Source organism: Chlorocebus sabaeus, chromosome 27 (assembly GCF_047675955.1).
Source record: "Chlorocebus sabaeus isolate Y175 chromosome 27, mChlSab1.0.hap1, whole genome shotgun sequence".
NCBI lineage: Eukaryota > Metazoa > Chordata > Mammalia > Primates > Cercopithecidae > Chlorocebus > Chlorocebus sabaeus.
The window spans coordinates 33,783,861-33,803,725 of record NC_132930.1 but is presented as its reverse complement, the minus strand read 5'-3'; positions in this window follow the sequence as shown (position 1 = coordinate 33,803,725).

Here is a 19,865-nt window from a genome sequence, read left to right as displayed (position 1 = left end):
TCACCTAAAACCGGTTTTCCTAAAGATCACTTCTCCAAATATCTACTGATAATTTGCTAAGATCATCCCCCTTTCAAATGTATCTTATTATTTATAAACATTGCAATTTTGACAAATCCTAATTTGATAGACAAAAATAAGTTTGAATTGCTTTTAACTGAGAAGTGCCTTTTTGTTAGGAATACTTACATGCCAAAAAGATGCAAGGACAAAGAGTAAGCTCCAAAAAGATGCACAGAGGATTTAATTTTAGAAAAATGTAAATTGGCAAATGATTCACAGAGAAACTTGTTTTAGCCAAACCAGATTTAGGTAAATTGATCTAGATACAGTAAGCCTATAAATGGCTTTTTCCCCCTTTTTAAAATTCTTCTTTCTACTCTTCTCTTCATTACTTCTTCTTTCCTTTCATTTTTCTTCCTTTTGTTCTTTTTGCTAATCTATGAGTTTTAATTTTTCTGCAGATCTATAACTCTTATAATAAAAGTTTAAAAAGGAAAGTTATTTTTTAAATCATACAGGGAGATTCTGACACTAATTAAAAGTGGGCAAACCTGTACTGTAAGATCTATTCCATCTATGACATCTTTTGATGAATTCAACACGCAAGCTCCATCTAGTACCTACTCTAATGTCCAAGGTGGATGTCATCTAAGCATGCCCTCATTGCCAAGAGCCAACAGTGAATACCAACAAGTATGGAAAATCCCTATCCCAATTCTGCCTAAGTCCAGGCTTGGTGACCAGCCCTGGGGAGTGCTAACTCTGCCCAGAGAATCCATTTGGTTGACAGCATCTGACTTCTACAGCTTCTATTAGGAATCTGTGAGTCATTATACACCCCTCATTAGCATTGAAAAACCATCTGGTGGTCATTAGAAAGCAAACATTACATATTATGCATTAGGCCCTAAAAACAATTTAATTACCATCAAGGTCTAGTCAAAATCCTTCAAATAAGGGGGATTCCCAGATAAGGGGCAACCTTGCTTCCCCCTTTATAACTTGAGTAGATGAAGAATTATGTCAGGTTACAGTCCTGCCGGCTCCAGACAATGCCTAGTGCAGATTCAATCAGCTCAATTCAGAGGTCATTGGCCAAACCACCATTTCTTTTAGGAGTCTGTGAAGTTGAATTTTTTCAATCTTTGATAGTTCTGTTTGTGAGGGGAACAATGTTATTTCCCAGATACTCTGAAAATGCTGCAACTGGGGACAAAACTACATTCCCCCTGCCTGGCACACAATAGTTTTTTGTTTTGTTTTTTACTCTGGGATTTGCTGTGTTATAGTTGAAAGAGCTCTCATTAGGAATCACACAATTGTATTCAGCTCTGTCCAGCTTACTCTCTGTGTGATCTTGGACAAGTTGCTTAACTTCTCAGAGTGTTTCTCCTCCTCTGTTGAACAGGCCATCTCACTGAGGCACTGTTGATTCTACCTAACACAAATCAAGTCAATATTGAATTTATCAATAGGCCAGACTGGAATTACAGAATTTCAATACCCCACTCTCCCTTTGGCTTCCACAAACCAGCATCTTGGAGTGTGAGGACTGGTCCTGAGAAAATAGTTTTCACTCTAGTGTTTTTAAATGACAAAATCCAGAGTGCATTTGCCAACATCCATTTTTCCAGAAGATTTGAATGAGGTTAAGGCATTCCATTTCAGACCCATGTGCTCCCTCTGGTCACACGTGCCAGTGATCTCCTTAGGGGCATAACATCAAACTAGACTCAAAAATCCTTACCCCAATTCCTTACTCATTCCACACAAAAGTCTTTAGTCAATTGTTCTTTAGTTACTGGTCCTGGCTGGTCCTCAAGCACAAATCTGGGCCCCTCTTAACGAATTCTACTCTCTTTTCTTCTAGCCCAAAGGGAATCTTTTGAACACCTACTTTGTGCTGGGCATCCTATTAGTATTGGGAATACAGGTGCTTCGGATACTGTTCCTTTCTTTGGGGAACTGACGAGTTAGTGGGGGAAATCAACACACAGAAAATTACAATCAAATGCAATGATCGCCGAGACAGAGAAAGCAAAGTGTGCCCCTCAAAGTGTGGTCCCGACACCAGCAGGACCATAGCAGCAACAGCACCTGGGAGCTTGTTAAAAATGCAAAATCTCAGGCCTCATTGTCCCTACCAAATCAAAGTCTACATTTTCAGATTCTTCGTGACTCATGTTTTTCAAATTTGAGGGGCACTGCTACAGAAGACTGAAGTAGGGTAAAAAAAAAAAAAAATCCAGTTTATGTGAGAGTGAGGCGTTTCCTGGAATATGGAGCTTGCAGTGGTAAAACTGGGACAGCCTCAGGCAAACCAGAACAGTTCATCATCCTAAGCAGAGGGTTCACTGAGCTACGACTTGAGGGGTCAGGAGCAACTTCCAGGATCACATGAAGCCCGAGATGGCCATGGAGGAGTTAGTCAGTGAGAAAAGGCTGATAAGGGAGGATGATCTAAAGGTAGCAAATGTGCCTGGAGTGGATTTCCAGCCTTGTTTCCAAAGATCTAGCTTGGCATGATGAAGCTTTAGAGGCTGTCAAGTCAATACTGGATTTATCAATAGACCAGTTTGGAATTACAGAATCCAAATAGCCCAGGCTCCATTTAGCTTCCACGGAACAGCATCTTGGAGTGTAAGGACTGGTCCTGAGAAAATAGTTTCACTCTAGTGTTTTTAAATGACACAATCCAGGGTGCATTTCCCAACAACCATTTTTCCAGAGGATTCTAATGAGGTTAATGGGTTCCATTTCAGGGATAGGAGGTAGGCCAAATGACATGCATGTGGCCACCATCCACCCACACTTCAACAATAATACTGTATTGTTCTACTTCTTAATTTGCATATTGGGAATCTTGTTACTTTTTTTTTGTACACCCATCCCAAAGCATTATGCTGCTAAAAATAAAAACATAGTTTGAAAACCTCTGTTGCAGAGATAAAAGTAAGGCTGTACAGCCAGGAAGATTTAGGTTTCAACCCTGGTTCTTTTGTTTACTGGTTGTGTGATCATAAGCTAGTCACATAAATCCTCTGAGCTTTAGTTCATATGTAAAGTGGAGTTCCGTGGGAGGTCTTTAAGACCACCTTCAGATTCAATGACTCACTAGAAGGATTAAAAAATTTCAGGAAAAAAACTTTTATACTCATAGTTATGGTTTGTTACAGTGAAAGGATACAGATAAAAATCACCAAAGGAAAAGGTACATAGAAAAGAGTCCCAGAGAAACAAGTACAAGGTTCCTATTGTCCTCTCCCAGTGGAATCATATTGACAGCACTTAATTCTCCAAGAAATGATGTGTGACAACACGCACAAAACTTTGCCAAAACCGGAGACTCTCAGCCAAGCCTTAGTGTCCAGGGTTTTTATTTGAGGTCAGTCACGTCAGCATGGAGAGTCCATGTGACTGATCTTAACTACTCAGTCTTCAGCACCCCCAGAGGTCAAACTGATGCAAGCTAGACCTCAGGTGAACAAAAACAGGTGCTCACTTTAAATCACATTGTCAGCATAAGCAACCTAAACTATCTGCTATGGGGCTAAAGCTTCAGTCATACGAAGACACTTTTACTAGGCAGGATATTCCAAAGGTGCAGAGGATATCTCTCAGGAGCTAGTCAAGGGCCAGTCCTTTCTTCGGAATGTGCAAGGTTTGAACACACCAAGTCTGCTGAATTAACTCTTTACTACATATGGGGATAATAGCCTTTACCTCACAAGAGACAGATACTTGTATTGTGGCACATAATGGGTGATGAATATAAGGAGGCTTTCTTTACTCCTTGAATAATAAGTATCTTTGCCCAGGCTTTCCCTATGTGGTTCTACAGCTTCATATATTTTTCCTTTCCTTAGGTCCATCCAGGTATTTCCCAATGGGAAATGCTCTCTTTAAAGCCCCTCTTCCAAGAAGTCTTCCACAGTAATATTTTTTCTCACTCCTTCTGGGAGCCACCCACAAACAATCTCTCATGGTTACTTTTACATATATATAATATATTTTTGTATATATAAAATATTTGTATATATTTGTGTATATATACAAATATATAAATATATATAAAATATTTGTAAATATATATAAAAATATAAAATATATATAAAATATTTGCATATTTGTATATAAAATATATATGTATATATAAATATTATTTTTGTAAATAAAATATGCACTTATTGTGAACTCAAGCAATGCAGAAAAACATAAACAAAATATTCCCAACAAATTAAAAATCATTTCAAATGATCTCACCCAAAACTAACCATCAATATTCTAGATAAATATTGTTCCACATATTTTTCTCTCTATAAATACAGATAGAGAATAGATTGATATATCATTTCTAAAAATAGAATCATGCTATAAGCAGTATTTTTATTGAATGTTTACTTGAATTTACCAAAACAAAAAAAGTTAAAATGAAATGGAAGGAATTGCTAATCTTAAAATGTTTCTTTACTATAATAGATATTTAAAAGCACTTCTGATGTTAGATAATAAAATTATGATGATCATCGTTAGAAACATTAGATGTTTTTAAGCTAATAAGTTTCAATTTTACGCAGCATTGATTGACTCCTGTGAGCAATGAAGCCATTAGCACTCTCATGCTTCCTGCCTCCAAACCTCCCGCCACGTCCCAATTTTCGTTAGCTAGAGCATCATTTTACACTGTCAGGACTGTAGTATTTGCATTCTGCTTTGTAGCAATAATTCTCACAATTTTTTAGTATTAGGTCTATATTTAAACGGATTCAATGCTCACTCTTACCACATCCTCCATTCCTCAGTGCTGTGCTTTGATTCATCTCTTAAGTGGCCTGATTTCATTTTTAAGTGATTTTTTTTCCCAGTAAGAGCTCAAGGGTGCAATATTTCCTGATTTATATGAGTTATTTAAGAATATCTGCCTGTTGTCCTATTCTTGAACAACATCTTGGTTATAACTGATATCACTGAATCACAATTTCCTCCAAAACATGTAAACATTGGACTGGGTACAGTGGCTCACACCTGTAATTCTAGCACTTTGGGAGGCTGAGGCGGGGAGATCACAAGGTCAGGAGATCGAGGCCATCCTGGCTAACTTGGTGAAACCCATCTCTACTAAAAATACAAAAAATTAGCCAGGCATGGTGGCACTTGCCTGTAGTCCCAGCTACTTGGGAGGCTGAGGCAAGAGAATTGCTTGAACCCAGGGGGCGGAGGTTGCAGTGAGCTAAGATCATGCCACTGCACTCCAGCCTGGGCAACAGAGCAAGACTGCATCTCAAAAAAAAAAAAAAAAAAGGAAAAAAAAAATGTAGACACTGGTCTATTACCTTCAACTACTGAATTAATGCTGTGATCAGTCTTCTTGTCTCCTGCTTCTGCGACTTGCTTATTCTTCCGGGATGCCTGAAGAGCTCATTATTTTTCTTGGAAGTTCAGCAACTAAAACAGGATATGTCTCCACATTGCAGGCCCTCTCTGCTTAGGGGCTCTCCATTAAATTGTTTTGAAGCAGAGCTAGCTCTGTTAATCTGCAGAGTCATGAATTTTTTATTTCATTATATCTTTGAATAATTTTTCTGTTCTATTTGCTGGGTTCTCCACTTCAAAGACTTCAATTATGCACTGATAACTCACAAATTTATATCTTTAAGCCAGAGCATCTCTCAAAATTCCAGAATTGTACATCTAACCACCTCCCATATCTTCACTTCAATTATGCGCAAATTTAACACACCCAAATCCAGACTTTGGTTCCCATCACAAACCTGCTACTACCAGAATCTCCCCAGTTTCATAAATCAGGACTTTATCCTTCCAAATTCTAAGGCCAAAACCTTTGCAGTTACCCTTGCTTGGTTCCTCCCCTTCTTTCAGACTCCATATCTGATCCTACAAATCCTCTGATCTCTCCCTTCAACAGATCCAGAATGTGACTGCTTCTCACCAACCTCCCCTCTGCCCTGCTCTATCCCACCATCATTTCTTGCTTCATTTACTGCAACAATCTCAAACTGCTCTCTCTGCACACCCTCTCACTTCACAAGAGTCTCAATTCAACAATTCATCCACAGTGACCCTGTCCTTTTCCATTCAAAGCATTCTATGGAATTCATACCCAACCCCTGCCATGACCTACAAGGCAATGCTCATCTGGCTCCTTCCACTTCTCTGGCCTCATCTCCTAGCACCTTCCCCATTCTCTGTTCCCTTCACAATGGCCCCCATGAAGCTCCCAAATGTATCAGGCATGTTCTCACCCAGGCCTTTGCATTTGTGTTCCTTTTTCCTGGAACTCACTTTCCCTAAATGCCCGCGGGCTGGTGCCCTCACTTCATTCAGGTCTCACCTCCAAAGTTGCCCCATGAGGCCTTCTCTGAACATCGTTATAAAATAGCTACAGCCCCACCACTGTCCTCTCCAACTTTCCTTTGCTGTCTGTTTCTTCTTGGCACTTATCATCATGTGACATGTTGGCCTGTCTATGTTTATTGTCTGTAAATGCATTGATCTCACAGATGTACTCTGTAATATTTGCTAAATGAATTGAATAATTGTTAGATTTATCTTTTTCTGCCCTATCAGCATCTATCCAGTTACTTTTCTTGCTCTTTTTAATCCACCTTCATTGGTGCTGTTTTCAAGCCTTTTTGTATTTTCAATAATTAAATTTTCAGTGATGTCTCTTCCCTTCTTTAGTTTTTTAATTTTATTTTTTAGTTCTGTACTGAAAGCATGTTATTCTACCATTTTTCTTCCTGAGGGCTGCAATGTCCCTCTGCATCATGTTCCATTGCTTTAGTAGCTCATCTTTGAGCATTTGTTTTTATTGAATTCACACTTTTACCCAGTTGCTCAATAACTAGAAACACATGGGGAATTGCCTTTGGTTCCTTGGGTTATGTTTTCTTCTAGACTGAATTCTCTATGTTTTGGATGAAACTTTCTTTTTCTTTACTTTTTCTTGTAGCTTATTTCTATAGTTGTCATACTTTTTTGATTCTTTTCTTTTTTTTTCATCTTGCTCTTACTGACTAGTTCTTAACAGTGCTTCTCTTTGTTCTAATGTGACTTTTAAGACTAATAGTTTCTCCTCAACATGCATCTTTGAGGATAGCTACTGTGTGTTCCTTTTGGTGTATCTTTTCAGGATGGTGATGGTTGGAGGAGAGGGTCAGGGAAGCTCAGTTGACCAAAGTGCAAGGTTCTATTAGATGTGACACCCTTGGGATCCCTAGCGGCTCCTCTCTTCTGACACTGTGTTCAATGCCCTCTTCCAGTGTTTACTTACTTGGTAGGCTGGGGGTATTAAGCTATTCCCAGCAGGGAGAGGAATGCCTCTGGCTTCATTGCTTTGATTCAGCATGGAGCCTCAGAGTCCTCACGGCATCAGAGCACATCACTCTTTGGGACCTTTTAGCCTTCCATTTGTCATTAGACTTGCCCTTGCAGCTTTTCTCACTGTTTCAAGTATAAGAAGAAAAAGATATTAAGTTCGCTTCTCTCCAGGTTTGGATAGTCTGTGTGAATATTCTTATATAAGTTGCTAGGGCTGCTATAACAAAATACCACAGACTGGCTGGCTGAAACAACAGAAATGTATTGGTTAACATTTCTGGAGCCTGGAAGTTTAAGATCTCAAGGCCAGCAGGTTGGTTTCTCCTGAAGCCTCTCTTCTTGGCTTGTAGATGGCTGACTTCTTGCCATATCCTCAGATGGCCTTTCCTCTGTGCTCATATCCCTGGAGTCTCTTCGTCCTCCTCTAAGGACACGAGTCTTATTATATTAGGGATCCCACCCTAATAGCCTCATCTTAACCTAATTATCTCTTTAAATACTTTCTCTCCAAAAATAGTCACATTCTGAGGCACTGAGAGTTGGGGGGCTTCAACATATGAATGTGAGGGAGGAGGTTACAATTCAGTCTATAACAATTCTCAACATGTAGTTGACTTCTTGGTTACCATGCCTGGGGTGAGAGCTCCATTAGGGGCCTCCTCAAGGTCCTCCCTGCACCCAGCTGTGCTCCTGTGCTTCTCTCTTTATTCTCCTGGATTCATGTCATTGGGCCATGATTGAATTCCTTTGACTATTTGTTCATTTTGTTAGGAACCTATGGTGGGTGCAGAGGAAGACTGGGCATTGAGAGTTCTGAATCAACAGATTTGTTTTCTGTTATGAATCCATTCTGAGCATGCTCTAAGGACCAGGCATAAGGCTGTTGTGTCAGGCTCTGGGCCACCACTTTAAGAGGGTAGCACATCCTGAGCCCTATTGCTCATACTTCCTTCCTGTCTTCTTCTCTCCCCAGCCTGATTATGACCTGCTGGGGGAAAATTTCCTCATCTTTCCTCCTCTAATCTGCTGCTGTCTAGCCCAGTTCTTTGCCTGAAGTTGGGGATATTCAATAAAAATCAATTAGAAAAAAGAAATGGACACAAGAACTCTAAAAGCTACTGTTACTGTGTTACTTGTTCTTAGCCCCAAAGAAAGAAAGAAAAAAACCTGCCCAGTTTTCTTCTGATTTCAAAGGAGGGGTGAACAAAAGAAAGACTCACATCTGGCCAAGTTTTAACTATGAACATTTTGCATAATCAACTAGAAACCCTTTGTTAGCAGGCCAGATGGTTGCTGCACCCCAAAAGGAAATTAAGTACGTAGGCAGTGGCAGTTGATGGGAGGAATTAGAAATTCTTTTCTAAAGAGAAAGGACTTCATCTGGAGCAGGCTGGTAGGTGTGGTTAATAGTGGCCATTGGTTTCCCAGCAACCAAGCCCTTTCCGTTTCAGAAATATTTCAGCACCCAATCTTTAAAGGATTGCCATAGATACTGGAGGATGCACCCACCACCCATAATGCCTTTCAGAAGAACTGGAAAAGCCAGACCAATAAGGATAGTCCAACCCAGTTTACCTAGTGCCACTGAGATCAATGGGACTAGCCCTTGCACATTTGGCCATGAGTCCTTTGCCTAGACAGGCTACAGTGTCCAAATTCAGAACTCTGAAATTATTCTTGACATATAAAGGGTTTCTAAGGCAAATCCAGCATACTTTTCTGCCCATAATTCAGAGTGTACACTCATCACACTTGTTCAACCTTCAACATCCTGTATTATTGCAGCCACTCCCTGACTGATCTTCTGCCCCTGAGCCATTCTTCCTCCAGTCTATCCTGCTCATGCAGCTGGAGTCATCTTTGCAAAAGGAAATTCTACTCATTTCTGTCTCACAAGACCTTTTGTGATATGGCTTTTGCTTAAATCCCCAGCCCTTTCATTCTTCCATATGCAACTTTTGCTTAGGACAGATTATACTATTCATAGTTCCTTGGACACCAGGTGGTTTCCCATCGCTATGACATAGGACATGCTTTTCCTTCTGCAAGTTACACTTAACTTAAACTTCTAAAATTGCTCAATTCCTCTGAGAAGTGCCTCCTCACTCAGTTTCTATGCCTACTCTACTTCATGTTTCCCCTCTTTGCTCCTACAGAACTCTGGGTTTACATCTGTCTTAACACTAAGAAAGATGTGCTCTTACTTATCTGTGTTCCCAACTTGATGTCACTTTTCCCCAAATTCTCCTTACCCAGCACAGGGTCTAGTACCAAGTAGATGCTGAGTAACTCCATTGAATGAATGAGTAAATAGTGAAGTAGTCGGTATGACTTGGCTCCTTCCTAAAGCTTCTCATGTATGTTTCTGGGTCTTCTCTAGACTAGAATTCTGCTTTTATGAGAAGTCAGCTGAATCCTATAGAAACGAGTATAGTTAAGTGGCTTAAAGTTTCAGGCAACTTCACACCAAAACTTGCATTCTAACTTCCCTGAACCTGTGGTCTAGAAGGGACGTATCAGCAAGACGATAACCAAAAATGTCTAGAATCTGAGATGGTTCTAAAAAACCTAAGATATTACCTGAAATAATCACTCATCTAGTAGAAGAGTGGACTCTTTATAAATGATTCCAGAGATGTGTTTTAACCACCTTCCATATCCTTGAGCACAGGACCCACTCAGGGAACAAATTCTGTTCTACAGCATGTCTAATTAAAGTCTTAACAAAACAATTTCTATCTTGTTATAAAATCCAGTCAGTTTCTGTGCATTAGTCGCAGCTTTTTGCAGGTGAAGTGTATATCTCCTTGACAGCTGGCTGAAATCTGCTTCCATATGTCTTCCTCATATTGGCTTGAACTTTGGCCTTTGTAGCATCCCAAAGAGCATTCTTTTCTTCCACGTTACTCTCAAAAGACTAGAAGGCTGCATTCATGTTCTCTCTTGGGCTGTTGTTCTTTAGGATGAATTCTTTGGGTTCTTTCAACTGCTCCTCATAAGATGTGGCTTTCAGATATTTCCTCATCTTATCACCAGGCTTTATATTTTTGTCATAGGTATCCTGCCCAATCAACAAGAAATTACCAAATTCCAATTGTCAAGACTGTAAAGGTCTGAGATTTTACACTTATTTCAAGTTAACAACTTAAGCTGCCAAAGTTTTATGGATGCTGGCAGAAGATACAAGCCTCCTGGGTCACAAACAAGGACAAAACAGCCACAGCAATAGCTGAATTATCACCAGTGTAGGTGCCAGCTCCCCAAGCCTCAATCCCCACAGAGAGATGTGAAGAGGACCAGATAACACCTGCACAGTGGGTTGCATTATAGAGGAGGGGCCATGAGTTTAAGAAATCCCATCTGTTATAAAGATTGGGCAACCCTGCCCAACCTTTCTCCTGAAGGGAGACATTATCTTTATCTTCCAAGGCTCTTTGCTGTACAAACTTACTCAAAAAGATAATTCAGAAAAGGTTTCCAATACCCCTACTCATAGGATGTGCAGAAGTGTGAGAGCTCCATGGAGAACACCAGCATTCAGGAGATGAAACAGTTCTTTGGCTGTAAGTGGACCATACAAAGGAGACAAATTGGAAACAGCTCTGGTCTCTGGAAACAATAGCATGAGCATCATCTTCAGGTTCATGGAGCAAAAAGACCACCTCAGAAAAGCTGTGGTCTTGAATTATGGAGGACAGCAGACACTGGACTTATATCCACTCATTTATTATTTATGCGCACTTTTCCTTCCTCTATTTGAATGTCTATTTAGTAAAACGGGTCAGAAACCATGGGATGCCCTTGGGAGTGAATTCTGGGTCCCATGTGGCTAGTGGCACTTTTATTTATTGCTTTAATTATGCTTATTGTATCCAGCCCACAAGACCAGGCAAAGGGCATGTGTCCATGAAAAATGGGTTTATTATGGAAATTTTTAGCGACTTTTTATGAACACAACAGTATAGAGCTAGCTTAATCCTAGGCAGAACAGTCATGAAATATGACAACAGTTTTTTCAGAATTTTCAGGTCCATTCAGTCTGTTGTACATCTTTCGATTTCAGAATAACTTGGGTTTTATTCATTGATTCATTCAACAAATAGATATTGAACTATATCAGGCACTACGTGAAATGCTAAAGATAGAGCAATGAAAAAGACAAAGCCCTTAACCACCCACATGGAAATTACATCCTAATGTGGGAGACATAAAACTAACAGGTAGTTACATAGAGAAATAATCTCAGGTAGAATGGGTCTGGAGAGTGATGCTAGCAAGATGGCAGGATAGGAGTTTCTAGTGCTTATCTAATTGCAGAAACATTAATTTGAACCACTATGCATGCATAAAAGCAACTTCATAAGAGCTGAGAAATCCAGGTAAGAGATTTCATCATCCAAGTGTAGCACAGAAATAAGAAAAACATTGAAGATGATAGGAAGGACAATTTCACATTACCCACTTTACCTCTTCCTTTCCTCAAGCTCACACAGCACAGTATGGAGAGAGATGTCCTCCAAGTGGGGGAAGGAGAACAAAGTGAGAACCCAACTTCACTGTGGACCCCAGCGCCAGGCCTGCCACAGTGACTCATGGCACCAAACTGACCACTGTGAACCAGGCTTCAGGCCCACCCCAGGGCCAAGCTGGCCCCTGAGGTCCCAAGCTCCAAGGCAATCCCTGAGACCCAGGTACCAGTCTGGCCCCCACCAACCCAGACTGTAGGCCCACTCTAGCACAAGGCTGGCCACCACAGTGTGAAGCTCCAGGCCCACCCTATTGCCAAGTCATCCCCTACTGACCCAGACCCCCAAGCCAACCCCATAGACCCAGACAATAGACTGACCCTCAGATACCTAGCTTCCAGACCAGCCTCTGCAGACCCAGACTCCAGAACTATTCCAGCACCAGATCATCCTTGGAATCCCCACATGCCAGAATGGCACCCATGGACCAATGCTCAAGACCTACTCCGGTGGACTTCATCACTAGGTTGACCCCTGAGTACCCAGCTCTATGCCCACCCTCGGGGACTCGGGCACTAAGCCAGCTCACCTTAAGAAACATAGCTGTGAGCTCACCCACAGATCCTTCCATCGAGCCCACCGCGAGTCTCTGGATAGGCTGGCTGGTCAAGGACTTTCCTTGCCAAAACTAGTCTGTAAAGATTGGAAGAGGTGCCCACTCCTACTCCTTCAAATGCAGAGATACCAATACAAGGCCATAAGAATCACAAATTATCAAGGAAACATGCCACCACCAAAATAAACAAATAAATAAATAAATAATAAAGCACTGGTAACCAACCATAAAGAAATGGAGAATACCTAACAAAGAATTAAATTTGATCAACTTGAAGCTCAGTGAGCTATAGAGAATGTAGATATGCACCTATATGAAGTCAGAGAAACAATATATAAATAAAACGAGAAGTTTAACGAAGAGATAGAAATGATAAAAGAGAACCAAATGGAAATTCTAGAGTTGAAGAACACAATCACTGACCTGAAAATTTCCATAGAGAACTTCAACAGCCTAATAATATATTTGGCAGAATGAATTAATGAATTAATGAATGCATGAATATCCTATGTTTACATATATTCTTTATTAGCAATAAGCATTTGAATACATTCCTCTGGACCACCTTAGCAGCTGCTCTAATCATACTGAAAACATTTACTTTTTAGACTTCTCAGAATATAATACAATAAATTGTTTTAAAGCTACAATGCATTAATCAACCAGATTTCAAAATTTCACACTGCTACTATCCTCTAATAATTTCAGAATCATTGGAAACAATCTCATTGGCTCCCTTTTTCTTCCTGGGCTCGCAAATAGTGATACCAAGGATGATTTTGCATTTTATGGTCTGAAAACCCCACTTAACAGGAGTTAGCAGACCTTGAAATCCCCAAAGAAATATAGCCCTTCCTTAGGTATAATTGGTCTTGGGTTACTTTACAGAGGACTCAAATTTTTGGTGTCTTTATAAGTGTTTAAAATGAAACTCAAAGTCCTTAGCCAACATAGCTCACAGTAGAGTATGTTAAATAGTTGAATGGAATACTCCTGAGTTACTGCTGCTAGAACAATGTGTAATGCTTATTTTAATTTGGGTCTTCTCAGAAACAGAACTATAGACAAGAATTTCAGAAAGACATTTATTTGGAATGTGCTGGGAACCCCAATAGGGGACCAGGGGAAATCGTACAAGGAAGAGAAGGCAGTTGATAAAGGGTGTGCTATTAAGTCAATTGCCCTGGTGGGTGACTAGAACTTCATCCCAGGGAAAACTCTGGGAAATGATGCAAAACATACTCTTCACAAATATCCCCCTCAAAAAGTGAAGGACCTGGGGTATGTATACAGCCATACAAGTGTCATTGATTCAAGGTTCATGCTTGCCTCTTGCTCCTATAGGTGCACTCAGAAGGAGAATGGTAAAGGTCCTAGGCACAGAGATGCATATAGTGGCAGGCAGGATGTATAGATAAGAGAGTGTCTGTCATAGGCACTTACTCAGCAAGTATCTTTCTTGCCTCTGAACAACATGGAGGTCCATGTTAAGCTCACATCTCAATGAGCTCTCCTGCCTACCAAATAAGGACAAATGTGCACCCTCCTCAGCCTTACTTGACAATGGACTCAGATAGGATCCAGCACTCAGGTTACTGTTGTGGGAAGTCAGGGACCCCGAACAGAGGGACCAGCTGGAGCCATGGCAGAGGAACATAAATTGTGAAGATTTCATGGACATTTATCAGTTCCCAAATAATACTTTTATAATTTCTTATGCCTGTCTTTAATCTCTTAATCCTGTTATCTTCATAAGCTGAGGATGTACATCATCTTAGAACCACTGTGATAATTGTGTTAACTGTACAAATTGATTGTAAAACGTGTGTTTGAACAATATGAAATCAGTACACCTTGAAAAAGAACAGAATAACAGCGATTTTTAGGGAACAAGGGAAGACAACCATAAGGTTTGACTGCCTGCAAGGTCAAGCAAAAAGAGCCGTATTTTTCTGCTTGCAGTGAGCCTATAAATGGATGTGCAAGTAGGGAAGATATCACTAAATTCTTTTCCTAGCAAGGAATATTAATATTAATACCCTGGGGAAGGAATGCATTCCTGGGGGGAGGTCTATAAATGGCCGCTCTAGGAATGTCTGTCTGGTGCAGTTGAGATAAGGACTGACATTCGCCCTAGTCTCCTGCAGTACCCTCAGGCTTACTAGGGTGGGGAAAAACTCCGCCCTGGTAAATTTGTGGTCAGACAGGTTCTCTGCTCTCAAACCCTGTTTTCTGTTGTTTAAGATGTTTAACAAGACAATATATGCACCACTGAACATAGACCCTTATCAGTGGTTCTGCTTTTGCCCTTTGCCCCGTGATCTTTGTTAGACCCTTACTAGTAGTTATGCTTTTTACCCTTTGAAGCATGTGATCTACTCCCTGTTCTTACACTCCCTCCCCTTTTGAAACCCTTAATAAAAACTTGCTGGTCTGAGACTCAGGCAGGCATCATGGTCCTATTGATATGTCACTTACCCCCGGCAGCCCACCTGTGAAATTCCTCTCTTTGTACTGTCTCTCTTTATTTCTCAGCTGGTTGACACTTAGGGAAAAGGGAAAGAACCTACGTTGAAATATTGGGGGCAGGCTCCCCCAATAGGTTACAAAGAGGGCAACAGCATGAAGCAAAAAAACAAAAGCCCTCTTCAGAGTTGGAAAAACAAGCAGACAAACAAAGAGTAGGCACTCATAATTTTACAGAGCATATCAAAGACAAGCAAAACTCAAATAGATAAATAAACTGATGAAGACTGCTTAGCTAAGTGCAGGGGCTCATGCCTGTAATCCTAGCACTTTGAGAGGCCAAGGTGGGAGGATTGCTTGAGGTCAGGAGTTAGAAACCAGCCTGAGTAACATAGTGAGACCCTATTTCTATCAAAAAAATAAATAAATAAATAAACCAGGCATGGTGGCCCTTGTCTGTAGTCTCAGCTACCCAGGAGACTGAGGCAGGAGGGTTACTTGAGCCCAGGAATTCACATTTACAGTGAGTGATGATCATGCCACTGTACTTCAGCCTGGGTGACAGAGCAACACCCTGTCTCAAAAAAAAAAAAAAAAAAAGAAACTGCTTACAGTGAACAGTGATTAATCATCAGAAGTAATGACTGAGAAAAAAAAAAATAGTGGGATGAGGCAATGTAGGGCATACACCTGGAAATCAAATCGAAGGAAAAAAAAAGGCTGAGAATCCAGGCCTAGATAAGAGAGGCTTTCTTGGTCCAACTGGATCCGGGTTATCTTTAGTTCCTTGCAGAAAAGGACCTGGATACTGATATTAGAACATCATTATATTCGTGGCTGTTGTAAGCATTTTTGTCTAATCACCTGTATAGGATCTCTTTACACAGTAAAGGATTAGTCTTGCTCAACTAATCCTTTTATCATCTTTAAAAAATCCTGGAGTAAAGAACCTATCACAATACTGCTGTATTCAGATATCAAGCCTGGGAGGGCACTATTTGATTTTTGCTAGGTCAAGAGTCTAGCACCCAGAAGGTACAAACCATGAAAGCACCTTTTAAATACACACACACACACACACACACACATACACACACACACGGATTTCTGCTGGGCATGCTGGCTGCATGTCACAAAATATCTCCTGAACAGCAGGAATTTTAATTAAATCAGGGGAGATCTAATTTGGCCTAAATTGGCTTGCTACAAAAGGTGTTAAGAAGAAACTGTTCTGCAATATGGATGTTTGTGAAAGGGATGGGCGGGATTCATTGACAATGGTAATGCAAAGTGATGTGGAAAATATGAAGCCCACTGAAGATGCTAGAAAGCCTGAGAATGCTAATCTGTGATAAGCTGATTACAGAACGAAATATATTACATGCATGAACTCCTGGAACTAAATTCACCTGAAGGTATAACCGGTATTGAAGGCTGATCTCTGGTAGCCCTCAAAGAAAATAAGGGAGAAATACGAGGGAAAGAGAAGTATAAACCACTATTATTGTGTAGACTGGAACAGGAAGTGGAAGAGTATCACCGCTTGGACAGAGATAATGATAAAGATCATATTCCTTCATACTTTCAAGAGAAGAAGACCTTTGATAGCAGGAATGAAAGAATGACCAAGCAGAACTGGACAGGTCTAACAAAAGAATAAGTAGGTGAGAAATTTGAGGACGCCAGCAATAAAGTTGTCAAAGTTGCATGCCGTGGGATTTAGACTGAATGAAGAAAGTAAAGTATTGGAAAGGGCATGGCGGGCCATGTGGCAGAGGGAAGTTTGAAAGTATAGCAGTCCTGATGTGGTTAAAAATCAGAAGCATTGTAAGGAAGTGAGTAAGCTGAAAGGAGGGAAATTTAGGTCATTGTTGGGTATGGAAATTTACATTCTTTAGGTGTAGGATTCCTGGCAATAACCATGGGTGTAGGTGGTTGAAGGGGAGTAAGTGTAAGGATCATGGGAGTCACAGAGAAAAAGGAGCTTGGAGGTCTGGCTGTTGGGTGACTCATCTACATAGATGCTGCCCATGATAATTGAAGGAACTGGGGTGGAGACAAAAATAGCTATGCAATTGCCAAGGGCTTCAGTGTGGAAGAGGAAGAAGGCAAGAGTTAAGCAATTAAAGGCAATGAAAAGTAGTAAAGAGTGGTATAGATGAGTGTCATTAGCCTCAAAGGAAGAGGGCTTTTATGCCCACAAAGATGAAAGGGTAATGGTCCGGAAGCAGCTGGGAGAACTTCTCCATGCTTTGGTCTCCATGAGATGTGAAGTCTGGGAGAAAACTCAGGTCCAGCTGCTATTTAGGTAAAGTGATTTTCCCCAGTTGTATCCTGTACAACAGTAGCTTGCCCAGGTGTTACAGATGAACAACCAAATAATGTAAAATAAAGGTTTCATGATTATATACATTTAAGAAATATTGCACAGTAAACCTTCTTCTGGAAGCATCATAATACAAACTAAAAAAAAAAAAAAAAAAAAGCAATACTGTGCAGTAGAAGCATATTTTACCATAATTTTTTCATCTATACTTGACTACTAAATCATTGCTCTGGGGGGATTCCTAGTTACACTACAACATAGGTATCCTGTAGAGAATGGGGAAAGCTAAGTTAACGTAAGGAAAAAGAAAGAAGTTTCCATAAAAGGGTAAAGAGGTTGAAGATAGAGAGGTATAGTGTGGGATCTAGAGGAGCCTGACTGGTTTTAAATTCCTGATCAGGTACTTCCCAGCTCTATAACCTTGGGAAAACTGCCTCAGTTTGCTTATCTGTAGAAGGAGGAGGAGGAGGATGAGAAGACATGTCATAAGGTGGTGATGAGGATTAAGTTAATTAACATAGGAATGCCTAGAAAAACACTTGGTACATGATATGTGCCCCACAAATGAAAGCTGTTATTATTGCAGGGTTTATTTGCAATGGAAAGAGAGTTCCAAGTGACAAACTGTTTTCCAAGCACTGAGAGTTGCTAGAAACAGCAATTCCCGCTCCAAAGGAAGAGAGTAGGTGAGGTAACTGTCAGATGGACCTGAATTGGGAAGAAATGTGGATACCAGGGGCAATTTTTTGAGAAACATAATTAAATATCCCAATTGTGTTTGTAAAGTCTAAGAGCTCGCAGTTTAACCATTTAATACCCACCACTGTGTGGGCTACCCAAGACAAGATGAACACTTTCTAGTGTGTTTATTATTTAACTTTCCTCTGGTGTAAATTTTCATTCATTTCCTTTGCTCATGTACATATCAAGGTCTTAAATGACTTTTCATCCAAATGTAAATGTAGGTAGTTCTTTCCACCCTCTCTTTCTGCCCCTTTCTCTTTACATGACTGTAAGAGCTGCTTCCATTCATACCAGTTGTATCAATGATCTTCTCATTTCAAATATTAAGAGGCATAATCAATTCATTTTTCTAAGGATAATGTGTGAGAAATACAGAGGTCTTTCTGATCACAGAATCTGTCTTTAGGTCTTGCAACTATTTTCTTCCTTTCACTTAATATCTTTTCAAATTACTAACCCAAGACTTCAGTCCTTTCTTTTTAGCTGACAGTTTTGAATCAGGAATATTGTACCGTGTCCACATCTCCGAAATCTAATAAGACAGAACATGCTTTTCCTGCTCTGTGGAAACGAAGGAAAGCAACCGGAGAATGCTCTAGGCCACTGTCAATGAGCCGTAACCCTTTTCAGACATCTACCATACCCCACCCCTCTCCAGGAGATGCCAGAGATATTAGCTGATTATTCAGGGCCCAGCCTGAAAAAGTGTGGTGAACTAGATGGGATAGAAAAAGCAAATCCAAATCCTCAAAAAAAATTCCTTGCTGGTACCTTACACCCATGCAAAACTTTACTATTCACAAAACCCTGTCATGTACATCATCTTCCCCTTGGATACTCAAATAATTCTGCCCCAATGGGCAGTTCTAGGCTGGCCAGGCAACACTTATTTTTGGTATTTCTGTAAATGTCAAAATATCTGAAATGGAATTATTTATACCTCAAAAAATACACAGGGAATTATATACTGTGTGAAGATAGCTCATCAAAAAGGTGCTCTTGTTTATTTGGCACTCTGACCTTTAACAACTTCCAAGGCAACTTATTATATCATTAATTGCCTTTTATTTAACTATACTGAAGTAGAGCATCATTCCTTATGTTTATTAGCCATCTGTACTTCCTCTAAAGTACTCAATATGGGCCTTTTTAGAATGTGAGTAGAGGAAAACCATAATGAGAAGAGAAGGAGGGTGAGATAGAGGATCAGGGAAGGAGAGAGGAAGAGAAGGAAGGTTTACAAGCTGTAGGACAGAAAAGATAAATTTCCTCAACCATCACAAGATTCATGGTTGACACCCCTCTAACAAAAGGCAGAGCAACAAGAGAAAAGCACAATACATGTATTTAAGTTTTACATGACACAGGAACCTTCACAAATGAAGACCCAAAGACTCAGAAAAAACTGGATTATTTGTATAAATAGTCATGCAGAAGTATGATGGGAGGACAAAGGTATAATGTTAATACCCTGGGGGGAACTTAGCAAGGCCTATTTGTTCAGATTCTGCTTGGCCTCTCTATGTGACATTCACTCCCTGCTGTTGTAGGGCAGGCCACCTGACAGATGAGAGTCTCCAGAAAAGAAAGGAGAATAAATGTCAGAGAGCAACTGTGATGGTTAATATTGAGTGTCAGCTTGATTGGATTCTTCCTGGGTGTGTTTGTCTGAGGGTGTTGTCAAAGGAGATTAACATCTGAGTCCATGGACTGGGAGAGGCAGACCCATCCTCAATCTGGTTGGGCACCATCTAAGCAACTGCCAGCACAGCTAGGACAAAAGCAGGCAGAGAAACGTGGAAGGACCCGACTGGCTGAGTCTTCTGGCCTATATCTTTCTCCCATACTAGATGCTTCCTGTCGTTGAGCATCTGACTCCAGCTTCTTCAGCTTTTGGACTCTT